Source organism: Pan troglodytes, chromosome 13, assembly GCF_028858775.2.
Source record: "Pan troglodytes isolate AG18354 chromosome 13, NHGRI_mPanTro3-v2.0_pri, whole genome shotgun sequence".
NCBI classification, from domain to species: Eukaryota; Metazoa; Chordata; class Mammalia; order Primates; family Hominidae; genus Pan; species Pan troglodytes.
Genome location: NC_072411.2, coordinates 144,319,730 through 144,334,055, shown reverse-complemented (window position 1 = coordinate 144,334,055; position 14,326 = coordinate 144,319,730). Strand labels below are relative to the sequence as shown.

Genomic DNA, 14,326 nt, shown 5'->3' with positions numbered 1-14,326 from the left:
CATCAAGCCTTAAACCTCACCTAAATTATGTCATTGGGCTTTTTCATCCATAAATGAGCATACCAGGTGCCAAGGGAATCAATATGCCCTTTCACATGCCTTAGACCAGTGTCCAAAGAAAGATAAAATGTTATTCTATAAAAGCTTTCTCCCAGCATTTCTATTCCTTTACATTTTGTCCCATATACAACTATGGTTTTCTAATGATCTTATTTCTGACAGCTGTTTTTCTTCAGAACATCAACAGCTTCTTTCCTAAATTAGTTTTAGTATGAGTTCCATTTCTAATTAGCTCAAATTAAAGTCCTAGAGAGCAGCGAGGTAATATTTAAACCCTCAGGCTAAAATTTCGGAGTAGGTGCAGAATGTTGACTCTAAATGAGTTTTTCCTGTGACATAACACTCATGAAAGCAGGATTTCCTTCATGTGTGAAATGTCTTAAATCAGACTTACCCTTTGTGATTCTCTTTTAGCTATAAATGTCATTTAAGAAAAAAAAAAGAAAAGAAAATTAAGCATGACATTCCCCAATATCCTCTGCTCACTGTGTTATAATCCCTATCACTCCCCAAGTGAATTGGAGAGAGTGAAGACACAATGAACAGAAACTTCCCTGATGCTTCACAGAGGAAGTGTTCTCCAGGACCACACAGCCTCCACCATGTCCATCTATGAAGGGCTGTGGCAAGCCATATACACAAAGATGCCTGTTTCCTGTCTTCTCGGTTAAAAACAAAAACAAAACACTGGAAGGAACCCCAAAGCCAAGCTGCCATGGGTTGCAGAGTGCCAGCCCTTAAGTAGTGTTGTCCATGGGTAAACAGGAGACGGAAAAGGGCAATTTCAAGAAATAACAAACTCAAGGCATGAATATGGTTATCCAAACATCAAGGGACTCCTTCATTTGCATTTGGATAATTGTGCAGTTATATGATTTGTTACATGGAGACCAGATGGAAGTAAGAGAGCTCATCCTCAACTTCCTGTACCTCTGGAAGTCTTTACACACATGCTGGAGAGATAGATGAGAGTTCATTAGCATCAAACCACCATGGATTTCATAATCAATTCCTAATATCTGAATAAGTGCAGAAAAGTCACAGGCATCTAGAAATGTGGCCCAAGTCCTGTTCTTCAATCGGCCCACCCATTTCTCAAGATTTCATTGAGAAGATCAAGAAATATCTTCCTTGGATGCAAAATGGAGGTGGTGAAAATTGGAAGTATGTCCTTCCTGGTAATGAGGCAATTTCAGTACATAGGAAGTGCTCTGAAATCTTTAAGGTATACAGTCTGACTCACTAGAACAAGAAAGGGCCCCACTTGTTGCCATTTTATGAGGTGACCACCCCAGCTGGATAAGAGCTACAAGTGTCCATTGGGTCTACCTGGGTGTGAGTCAAGAAAGCAGAGTTGAGTGCCCTGAGGTAAGCTGAGATTTTGGTGTTCAATGGGAAAGAATGTAAGAATTGACTTTGCCACCTACTGCCTGAGTGACTTTGCACAAGATCCCAAATCCCTATGTATCTCGATTTTGTTATCTAAAAGATCACATGATGGAGGATGTAAGCAAGTAACACAGCCAAGACCCAGTTTACAGTGTCTAGTACCTAACAGACTCTTGACACGTTTCACTTGCCCTTGAGTCAATCTTTCCATGTCACTGAATATTCTTCCACAACATGATTTTAATGGATATAGTCGTCCATTGTTTAAATGTACCATTATTGACCAATGTAAAAATGTTCTTTTACCTCAAATTTTTATATGTAAAACAAAAACATGTTTGAGGACTAAACCCACACTGTAGTATAAATTAAACTGGATGTAGGCCAGGCATGGTGAGTCACACCTATAGTCCCAGCACTTTGGGAAACCAAGACAGGAGGATGGCTTGAAGCCAGGAGCTCAAGAGCAGCCTGGGCAATACAGCAAGACCTCATCTCTACAAAAAAATAAGAAAAATTAGCTGGCCATGGTGGCGTGCACCTGTAGTCCCAGCTTCCTGGGAGGCTGAGGTGGGAGGATCCACGGAGCCCAGGAGTTTAAGGCTGCAGTGAGCTTGGATAACGACTGCACTCCAGCCTGGATGACAGAACAAGAACCTGTTTCAAAAAAGAAAAAAGAAAAAAGAAAAAAAAAACCTAAAAACTAAAAACTGGATGTAGTTTGCTAATAACTAAACAGCAAATTAATTGTAACATGCTGACATATCAACGATGTCTTTCTTCTTTAATCATAAACCTGCTCACTAAGAAGCTGCTGAAGTCCATGGTAGTGACAGGTACATGTCTGCATCCTTGTCCTGACCTGCATCTTCTTTGATTGCCCCCATCTGTATCTCCGACTGGCACTGCTGAACCGGCTTGCTACCTGATCAATGTTGTACTGAACCGGACTGCTAACTGATCAATGTTGTTGAGCTCACTGCACAAAGCTGTTCTTACAAGGTAGATTTCTGCCTGGAATAGTCATACTTACACTGTTTATATTCCTTACTCCTGACCCATCCAACGCAGCACAAGTTCTATTTATTGCCATAGAAACATAGGTCATTTGGAAACACCTCCTTCATTTCTATGGAATGTTCAAACATTTCTGACATTTTGGACTCTGTTCTAGCCTCTTGTTAAATATATCCAGAAAAGAGACAAAGCTTTATGGTGGGGCTATATGCACACATATGCTATAGAATAAGCTATCTAAATGCTTAAAAATACTTTCCATCTGGCACCACACCTTAATAGGTAGACAGAAATTAAGTATGTGTATATCTATCTGTATAGATACGTATAAATATATATCCCCAAAACAAAAACTCATTCTCTTACTTATACATAGGTAGAATATAGGTGAATATACATATACATTTATAGGTAGAACAAAAAAACCCCTCAGCCTCTTTAGGGCCATGTGTTTTCTCTGAGTAATTGTCACAATTAATTAAAATACATGTGTATGCCTTTTTAGATAAATTTCATCAGACCAGTTTCTGTCTGGTTGGAAAATAATAACTGCCTATTTGCTAAGTGCCCCTGCCCCCATACTATGTTCCAGTGAACTAAAGACCTCTGGCAATCATAGATTTACAGCTCAGCAAGATTAAACAATTTATTGTTATTTATGACATCCTAGCTGGATCCTCTGTATTATATTCCACATTAGCATCTATCACTTTACATTTGGGAGATCCTGTCCAAAAAAAGATTATGCCTCCTAACCAAACATTCAGCAGGGCTGCAGGAACAGACCCCTGAACAAACATCCTGCCAAAGTACTTTAAAGCACCGTGAGCTCCCACAGCTGTGCATTTTCAGACGACTCAGCAGATTAGCATGGAGTCTCTTAGCCTCTGCTTGGTCTGTTCCTTTCAGTGATCTCTCACATGGCCCAGTCCATTCGGTTTGAAAATCCTCATGAAATGAGCAGATTATGATCTGGCTTCAGTAGAGGGCCATGGGGTGGGCATGGAGGGGAGAGGGTTTGCTCTTAACACAGCCTGAGCCTCAGAAAGGTTTCAGATGGAAAAGCATGGCACTGACTCAGCTCATGCTTAACAGGAAATAATGCACAGACCACACCAAAAAAGTCCTTTATGTTGTGTGAAAGTCTATGCTGGAGCAGCTGCTGCCACCTCATGTACTGTGATAGAGTGTGCATGTGTGTGTTTGTGTGTGCATGAGTGTGAGTACGCACACAAATGTGTGCTGGGAGGGGGAGGAGATCACACCTTCCACAGTCGCCACCTCAGCCTTAGCTAGCAGCATGGAGAAATGCCAAAAGTCAAGAGGAAGCTGCACCAAAGCAACTGTGATCACCACATCAGCAGGGGCTTTCTGGTTAGTAAAACTACCGGGACTGAAAAACACACATGATCTCATCCTTCTTTTATTTTAATCAGAGCAAAATATTTTTATAATAATTGTGTTATATGAATAAATAATTCATAATGCTGTAACCCATTATCACATTCAATCCTCCTAACAACCCTAGAAGATATGTAGACAAGTATTATTACTTTCCCTATTTTTATAAATGAGGAAATAAACCCCAGAAGGCTAGGCAACTTCCCCACGGTCATATAACTTGCAAACAGTAGTATCATGATTCAAATCCAAAGCTTCTCCTTTTGTCTTTATCATTTTAATTTTGAAGGTAATGCATATGCATGTATGATCTTTTAAATCCAGAGATGTATATGGAATAGATAGGAAAAGGGACTCTCCTTCCCCATTATACAGCCCCTCCACCCAAGCTATATACACTGTTGACTAGAGTATGTCCTTTCAATCCTATTTTCTATGCCTACATTATATACAGAAAAGCAGGATTACGTTACACACAATATTCCAGTCATTGCTGTTTTTCACCAACAAGCTATCATTCACATCTTTTTCATACTACATATAAATTTATATCCTTTATTTTAGTGGTGTATATTGTGCAGTTGTGTCATAAATTATGTACCTGTTCTCTGTTGAACATATAGATTTTTTCTGAGTTTTTCCTTAGCAAAATGCTGCAGTGAGTACCCTTGCACATAGATGTTTGTACATTTGTTCTAGAAAAATCTACAGTAAAGATTCTTAGATTAAGAGATTCCCAGGTTATTAGAAAACTACTCTATTAATTTAGATATATACTTCCAAATTGCCTGACCAAAAAGTTATGTCAATTTAACTTCTATGAACAGTATACAAACATGACAATTTTACATCACCTACACCAACTCTGGGAAATTTCATCTTTTTTACAAGTTGATGGATTGTTTTAATTTATATTTCTCTGGTTATTAATAAGGTTGGCCACCTGTTCATGTGTTATTATTGATGATATTTGTATTGAATTGTTTGAATTTTCTTGATTTCGAAAACCTTTTTACATGTCATAGATATTAAATATTTGTTGTAAAACTCTCCTTCCAGTATTTTGTATGTGTTTAGTCAAGTAGAATAAACTCTTGTCCTCTGATTTCAGATTCCTTTGTCTTTCCATTAGAAATCCCTAAATGTAAAACTACATATTGATGGCTAAAAACCAGGATGTTTACTAGAGAAAAGGAATACAAAGGCAATAATTAAATATTATATTTATACAAAATACCTACTAGTACAAACTTAAAAAGAGAAAGTAAAAGTCAAATGCTTCTACGACTTCAGACTAAGAAAAAGAACTTTTGAGGTTGAATGTTCCTGAAATTTTTCTTTTCATACAACTACGGACATGACTTCAAAAGTTGATGTTACTAAAAATGTAAGATATGAAAGATATTTGAAGACTCAGAGAAGGTGGATTTTCATTTTAACAAGTCACATATATATTCTAGATATCCTCTTATTCATAACTAAGAGAGTCAAATCAGATGAAAGAATCTAAAAATTTCCCTTTGACTGTGTTAAGTAGAAGTAGTAGAGGCATATTGGCCAAATCTTGAGTGTTTGCAAATTGACTCTTAAGGCTATAGGCTGGCACAGGTCATTGAAGCCCTAGCTTTTTATCTTTAATTTTAAAATCCCCAAACAATTTATACTAATTTTTCTTGTCCATTATTTCCAAATAATCTTGTTTAAATGTTATTACAGTGCTTGCTCATGTTACTGTTGTCTAACAGAAGGGTATCCGGGGCCTTAAAACTGAGAGGGTTAGGATTAATGATTCCAATACCTATGCTTGGACATCTCCAAAAGTGGGTTCCAGCTTCTTGTCCTCAAGTCTATATAGAAACTAGCAAACTTCCAGAGTTCACAAAAGGCTCAAAGAGAACAGATGTTTTATAGAAAATTCTTAGAGCAAGTTTCACGCATAATGTTGCTGATGTGTGTCTGCCTTTTCAATAAACATCACTATGCTTTATCACAAGATTTAATAAAGCAGCTTAGTTAAAAATGCCATCTGGGTCTCTGGACACATTAAACAAAGCTTAAAATAACCACCCCAGCAACTGGGAGGACCCAGCTGTTCTCATAATCTGTCCCACTCCTTTTACTTCCCCATAAAAAGAGTGAATGAAGACCACAGACTAAAAGCATCCAGAATGAACTGACACAAACAGGGAGATAGATGGAGCCAAGGGCTCCTGTAAGTTTGCTATTGCTCACATAATAGATTTGCTAATTCCACAACCTGCGGATGGTGATTCAGAAAGGGAAGCAGAAAGAGGGAAGAGAGAATCATAGAAGGGCTCATTCAAGTTTTCTAATGTATCACAAACCTGTCCTCCCTAATGTCTGGATCATAGCAGCCCATTCCATTCACCTGTTCTGTAGTGAACTCCAGTAGAAAATACAAAGCCATCACCACCCAGTTCTTTCTCCCTTCTAGAGATGAGCTATTAGCCACCCAATCCCAGATTCTCAGATCCATTCCAGGAAAGAAGCCCTAGGTATTGAAGCACAGCTTTCCCTCCCTCCCTTCTTTCTTCCACCCCAAGATTTGTTCCCCAGATAGTTCTAGTAAATGCAAAACCAAGTATATTCTCATTCTTTAGAGCAACCAGCTTTTCATGGCCAACTGGAATCAAATACAACCTGCACAAACATCTATCTGGAGGACACTCCCAAGGCTCCTACTGAGCCAGCCTTCTGCATACCACTGCATTTCAGCTTCCTAGTTCACAAGACACTGAGACATTCTTGAATTCTGCAAGGTGCACTGTGTGTTAATATCATTGCTGCTCATCATGTGGCCAATAAAGGGCATGACTAGTCAACAAATAAATTTTCTCTTGGCTAAAACTTGCAACAAAACTGTAAGCTGTTTACCAAGGGGCCCACTACAGGTTATATTCAATACATACAGTCAAATCATAATTATCTGAGATGTATTCAGTTGACCATACACCTTTATATTTCAGTAAAAGGTCTTTACATTTCCCAGTGCTATCGATGTTACAAAGTGCTTTCATATGCAGTGCTTCATCTGATTTCCAGGATAATTAAATTATCCTGTCATACCTGATTTTTAGATGAGGAAACAAGTGGTTTCTGGGTATTTCAAGAGGCTGACGCATCTGCCCTCCAACTTGTATGTGAAAACCAAAAACAAAATTCCAAGGCCCCTCAACCATCTGAATGGACTTTGACTCTTTTGGTCAATATATGGCAGAGCTAGGAAAAGAAGGTGAGTCTTCCAGCTGCTGATACAGGGTTTTTTCTGCCATACTCCATTACCTCCAAGGCTAAAGTCAAAAGAGGGTGTGGTTATCACATGAAAAAATCTGGTTTGGATTTCCCAAATGTGTATGTAGTATTTGGTGATTTACCTTAATTTAACCTACAGTTCTTTTGGGTTGTAACAGTCTGACTCCATTTTTGAAAACAAAACAAAATCGATTTTAAATGCTGAATTATAGATCTTTGCTGTCCAGTATGGTAGCTACTAACCACTTATGGTTATTTGCATTTCTATTTTAATTAATTAAAATTAAGTAAAATGCAAAATTCAGTTCTTCAGTTGCTCTAGCCACATTTCAAGTGTTACAGTAGTCACATATGGCTAGTGGCTGGGACAATGCAGATTATAGAACAGTTCCATCATCAAAGAAACTTCTATTGAACAGTGCTATTATATAATGTCATCTCCAGAGAAAGAAGACTTTAGAAAAAGTCAGAAACGGCCGGGCGCAATGGCTCACACGTGTAATCCCAGCACTTTGGGAGGCCAAGGCAGGCAGATCCCTTGAGGTCAGGAGTTCAAGACCAGTCTGGCCGACATGGTGAAACCCCGTCTCTAGTAAAAATACAAAAAATTAGCTAGGCGTGGTGGTGCATGCCTGTAACCCCAGCTACTCAGGAGGCTGAGTTGGGAGAATCACTGGAACCCAGGAGGCAGAAGTTGTAGTGAGCCAAGATTGTGCCACTGCACTCTAGCCTGGGTGACAGAGCAAGACTCCATCTCAAAAAAAAAAAAGAAAAAGAAAAAGTCAGAAACATCTTGAGGCAGGCACAGTGCTGTCATCTGTCCAATATTGAAGATGATTTAAGAATAAGAAAGAAGAAGAGAACAAAGAAGAGAAAAAGAAGTTGCCTTAGGTGTACCTACCCAGAAAAGGACAAAGGCATTCTTGTAGTCATTGTGTTGTATTTTAGCTCTTAAACTTTTTAAGAGATTAGAATAATTTGACACATAGAAGATCTAAACCACTGAAGAGGCTCTGAAGCAGATAAAAGTAGAAAGAAAATAAAAAACTAATTAGTTACAAACTAAGCTTAACCACAATTCGTTTAAACGATACTATTTACTCTTCACATGATTGGTTTTTCTTTTGCTTTATAGTATGACATAGTTTATATCTTTCAAGGGGAATTAAAATATTTCTGGGAATTTTTAAAAGTAAGTTCACACAGCCACATAAAAACTACAGAAACAGATAAAACCTATCTTCTCATTTATTCCCTAATCCATTCAAATTAAATATAAAAATCCAAGCATCCACAGTGATATTCAAAAAAGCAAAAGTGAGACAAAACAAAATTCATTTGTCACCTGTGGAGGTAGTTACCTCACCTAATCTTCACTCCAAACACCAGTAATTTTTAAAAGACAGAAATAAACATATGTTCTGCCTTCCCGGAAGGAACTATGTTTCAGGGTAGCCAAATAACCCAGTTGTGAAGAAAATGGTCTGCTTATAGAAAAATGCCAGCTAAAACATGTAGATAGAATTAGAGAATTAGAAATTCACCATTTTGAAACCCCTAATGAAATAATCAACTCAAGCAAGGATCATTAATAAATGCTAAAACAATCAAGTAACTATTGATACAGAATATAACTGAATATACACATGGTACAAAGTTCACGTCACAGACTACTGGCTTGACCCAAGGGGGAATATAGCAGAGGAGATAGGCAGTGATCACCCTAACCTTACGATCATCTCACCATCACTAATGATGGGATGTGAATACACATTATTGCCTATGAAATAGTCTTTAAAAAAAGAAGTTGAACCTGAATCTAACTAAACCTTGCAATGGGCTGAACGTGTATGTCTTCCCAAAATTAATATGTTGACATCCTAACCCCAAAGGTGCTGGTATTAAAAGGTGGGGCCTTTAGGGGGTCATTAGATCATAAGGACAGAGCCTTCATGATTGGAATTAGTGCCCTTATAAAAGAGGCCCCAGAGAGCTAGCTAGTCTCTCCCACTATGTGAGGGGCCAGCAAGAAGGCCAATCTATGAACCAGAAAGCTGGTCCTAACCAGATATCAAAACCACATGCTCCTTGATCTTAAACTTGCTAGTCTCTAGAACTGTGAGAAATAAATTTCTGTTCTTTATAAGTCATCCAGTTTTTGGTATTTTGTTATAGCAGGCCTAAAAGCCTTTAGAACTAACTTCCAGTTAACCAGGAAAAAACAGAGTGAAAAGTTAAATGACACCATAAAAAGCAACCAGAAAATTCCAGAAGGGGAAATATTCTACAGGACCACTGACTAGTTTTTCAACAAGTCAATTTCATTAAATAAATACATAAACAAAGAGTGAGGGTATTTTCCAGGTTAAAAAAGTCTTGAGCTAAATAATCAAATGCAATGTGTGTCCCTTGATTAGAAGAAACTAATTTGAACAAACCAGCCACAAAAGATATTTCAGGGAGACCAAGCTGGAAGGATCACTTGAGGCCAGGAGTTTGAGACCAGCCTGGGCAACGTAGTAAGACCTCCATCTCTACAAAAACAATAAATTAGCTGGGCATAGTGGTGTGCACCTATAGTCCTAGCTACTCAGGAAGCTGAGGCAGGAAGATCACTTGAGCCCAGGAGTTTGAGGCTGCAATGAGCTATGATTGTTTCACTGCACTTCAGGCTGTGTGAAAGAGCAAGACTTTGTCTCAAAAAATAAAAGGACATTTCATAATACTTGAGGAAATCTGAATGTGGACTGGGTAATAAATGATATAAAAAAACTATTTTTTATTTTGTTTGAAAAGATGATTTTGTAACTATACAGGAAAATGTTCTTATTTTTTAGAAATCTGCACTAAAGAATTTAGGGGTAAAATATCATTTTCTTTAATATACTTTCAAACACAAGCAAAAAATAATCATGACACAAATATAGCAAAATGTTTACAATCTATGTTCTATGTTTGCCTATGAGTGCCATTAATCTCATCTCTCTGCTTTTCTGAAAGTTTGAAAATTTCAAAGTTTTATAATAAATTTGTTTACATCCCATAATTTTATAATAAATTTTTTAAAGTTTGAAGCAAATCAACAACTATAGCTTCAAAAATATCCTGACCCACAATAAACATTGAACAGGGTATATTTCTCCCATTTCCTAAAAAAGTTGGCCCAGGAAGGAGTATGAGAGCTGCCATAGCTCTCCCAAGGCTCATTATTCTCCATCACTCCATGGGAAATCCCAAAATAAATTTTTTAAAAAGTTGTTTAAATTTATAATGTTTTTGATTCTATAATAATTTTATAATAAAATAATTTTATGTTTTTGATTTTATATTTTTAATTTATAAAAATTTTTATACATGTTTATGTTTGAAATGTCTATTTCAAACTTTATGAGATATTAAAATATAAGTAATATAGTTCATCACTTTAGAAATGCCATGCTTTTCTTCTCCAGCAATTACATAATCAAAGAGTAACTGTAGTTTTTCCTAGAACATTGCTTTGTAGGCTGGGCATGGTGGTTCATGACACTTTAGGAGGCCAAGGCAGGCAGATCTCTTGAGATCAGGAGTTTGAGACTAGACTGGGCAACACAGAGAAACCCTATGAGTAGTAAAAACACAAAAATCAGCTGTGCATAGTGGCGTGCACCTATAGCCCCAGCTACTCAGGAGGCTGAGGTGGGAAGATCACCTGAATCTGGGGAGGTCAAGGCTACAGTGAGCCAAGACTGTGCCATTGCACTCCAGCCTGGGCAACAAAGTGAGACCCTGTCTCAAAAAAAAAAAAAAAAATGAAATTTAATTTAAAAAAAGAAAATTGCTTTGTAAAATTAACTTTTTCAATCAAAACCAAGATTTTTCAGATATAGAGAATGCAGCCCACTGGTCAGATTTGTCAGTTCAAAGAGAATAAATTCTAGTTTCCTATTTTTCTAGCCTGCTTATGATTATCCAATAGGATATCAAAAAAGACCAAAGCCTTTGGGATCCAAGTTCAGTATTCCTGAGTCTAACTCAGGATGCCAAATCAGGAGACAAGCACATTCTCATCAATTTTCAATCATTCAAGACCAATTTTGCTTATAATTATTCAGTTCTTTTAGACCGCCTTTCTCCTGAAGCCAGCCTTATGGCTGTTCACTTCACTTTAGCATAAGCCCCCAAGAAGGTGAACAAAATGAGGAAAAGATTGGTTAAAGTTGGCTGTTTGAAATTCTGAAACATGTCCACCATTCCCTTCACCCATGCCCACCCCTCTTAGAAGTAGTACTTTCAGATTATTTAAAAGTCGATGCTTCTATGTGGATTTTGTCATCTGTCCTTTATAACAGCTAGTAGGTTTAATTTGACTCTATTTTAAGCATATATTGACCTATGCTAATTATCTGTTAAAATAAATTCCACTCTTAGAGTTAATAAAGTGTGTTTGTTATGGAAGACCCATTGAAGTAAGAAGCTGAGGAGCCCTTATGGTAAAGTGGGACAAGAAATAATAAGACATAATAATTTTCCCATGCAAATCAACAACCGTAGCTTCAAAAATATCCTGACCCACAACAAGTATTGGACAGGCCATGTTTCTCTCACTCCCTAAAAAATTGGCTCGGGAAGGAGTATGAGAGCTCCCATAGCTCTCCCAAGGCTCATTATTCTCCATCACTCCACAGGAACAGCCTGTCAGAGAAGAGTGAAAGACCATTTGTCAACCTCTCTTCAACTCCCTGATTCTAGCCAAACTTCATCAATCCCAAGTGAGGAGCCAGAGAGAAATCAAACCCCATATATCCAGCATCATTGTCTATTGGAGTCAAAAATCACAATTCCACTACCCACCCCAACACCACTGGCCCTGTTTCTCCCAATTGCTTTTTATTGTGTTTTTTAAAAAATCCTCTTTCCCCATCCCTGCAACACCGAGAAGGAGGAATTATAGTAGATAAATATGAAGCACGGAGATCCTTTAAAAATGTTTTTAATAATAAATGAGAAAATGAAAAGGAGAGGGTTGGGAAGGAAGGAGGGAATTCAAATGCCAGGGAATTGTTCAGTTTCGCTTTTAAAGATGTTAACACTCATTTATACATCTGCAAGACACTCCCCTTAAAGAAAAGTTCTATGAGTGTGGGTCTGGTTGCATGAATAAGGATAAAATTACTTTTTTAGACGATGTTTCCCACATATAATTCAGAGATCCCTGAAATTGGGTATCCTTCTTGTAGATGTCCTTGAGATGCTGCTGGACCTGGGAAAGAGGAAACTGGGATACGGGTCTATGCCAAAAGGTGCTTCTAGTTATAGGACAGAGAGGAAAGGGGCAGAGGGAGAAAAACCCGAAGTCTGAGAATCTAGATTGCAGAAGACTACCGAGGTCGTGGGAGAAGGGAGAGAAAACAAGGATGAAAACCGAAAGGGGAAGAGGCATGAAATGTTGTTAAATGTCAAAAGGCATTTGGAGAGAAGTTGGGAATTGCATTAAGAAAACCACTGCAAATCTCATTTCAGACCATTTAGAGATATGCCCCCTGGGAACTGCGAGCTCAGGCTGTTTAGCATCAAACAAATGGATCCACTCCATCCCTACCCTAATTAAATAAATCATTCAGTAATTCCACTGGGTTAAAGAACCAAAATATTAAAAACCTTCAGGGCCTACTCTTGCCAAATATGTCAGGGATCGTGTGTGCGTGTGTGTGTGTGTGTGTGTGTGTGTGTGTGTGTGTTCTGAGACACCACTACTGTTAAATAGGCAGAGCTAAGACTTAGGGGACTGGCAGATTATTGCAAAAAGGGCACGGGGCAGAGGGACTATGTTGTGAGCCTGCGAAAGAAGTTTGTGTGGGGACTGTGGGCAGTGAACGCGTTGGGAACAATATGGAAAACTGGGAGCTGCCTTGGAATCCACAGGGCCGGGTAAGAGAATGTCCGAAAGAAAAATGAGCAGGTGCGGGATGTGCGCAGAGTCGGAGAAGAGTCCAGGGCGCCCGGAGTGGCTCCAGGAACGACGGAAACCCCTCAAGACTTTTGGGGGCGGTGGGTACTAATAGAACCCAGTGTCCGGGGTGCGCCGGGGAGGCTGCGAGCGCGGCGGGAGTGGGGCGCTGGAGGGTGAGGACGCGGGAGTGAGGTAGCAAAGCCCGGGCCGGGCAGGGGCCTCCCAGCTGGGCCCGGAGGCAGCAGGGGGACAAGGGCTAGGAGAGGGCGTGGCGGCGGCGCGGCGGGAAGCGAGGGGCATCCGGACACTCACCCCGTTGGCCGCGGCCATCTGCACCACGATCTCGATGGCCGTCCTGCTAAAGTACCTGCCGTCGCTGCCCACCACCATGGTGCAGCCCTGACCGTCGCGCAGGTCGATGGACGACAGCACGCTCTGGATAAAGTTGGGCAGGTAGTTGCGCTGGCCCTCGAAGAGGCCGGTGGGTCGCCGCAGACCCCCGCCGCCGGCCGGCCGCCGGTCCTCGTAGGGCGCGGTGGGCACTGTCAGCACCGGGATGGGGCTCCCCTCCGTGGCGCCTCCTGGCCGGTCCTGCTGCGGCTCCCGGGGCCGGAGGGAATCTGCAGCCTGCCGGGGGCCTCCACCAGCCTGGCCGCGCGCCGGGACTCCGCCTGCGCCCGGGCCCCCTCTCCAGCAGGGCCGCGGCCTGCGCCCTGCGCCCGCCTTCCTGGGGACCGCCCGCCCCTCCTCTCCGCGCGGCCGCTCGCTGACTCCCTCGGTGGAGATTGCTTCTGCCTTCCTGTAAAGTTTTCTCCCGCCCACCTTCTCCGCTGCCAGACCGCCCGAGGTGCCCTCAGTTTCTCCCCAAGTTGGACTCACTTTCGGGGTGTCCCAAAAGCCTGATTCCAGGGCCTGCTAGCCCGACCCTGGTGACGCCTCCACCCGCGCCTGGCCCCAGCCTTCACTCGCGATCGCCGCCCTCCGGGGCACACCCTCCGCCAGAAAACAGCCGGCGGGCGGCGAGACTTTGGGCAGAATCCGGGTTCCTCTCCGGCGCCAGGCCCGTCTCCCTGTCTCCCTGGGAGTGCGCAGCCTACACGCACCAGTTTCTCTTTAGAACAAGGACGGGGAGGGATTTGGGAGGGGGCTGAAACCTTTTGCCATCAGCAAACAGCCTCAGCCAAAAATAACCCTGGAAAGGCGAGCTAAGAATGGTTATCTCCTGCCAGCGCTGAAATCGGAGGCTGGGCGCTG

General features: G+C 40.8%; 1 pseudogene; it reads right to left on the bottom strand.

Moving 5' to 3' along the window:
- The window catches only part of LOC107973200 (tubulin beta-8 chain-like), a 126,710-nt pseudogene extending 112,384 nt beyond the window's left edge, over window positions 1–14,326 (bottom strand).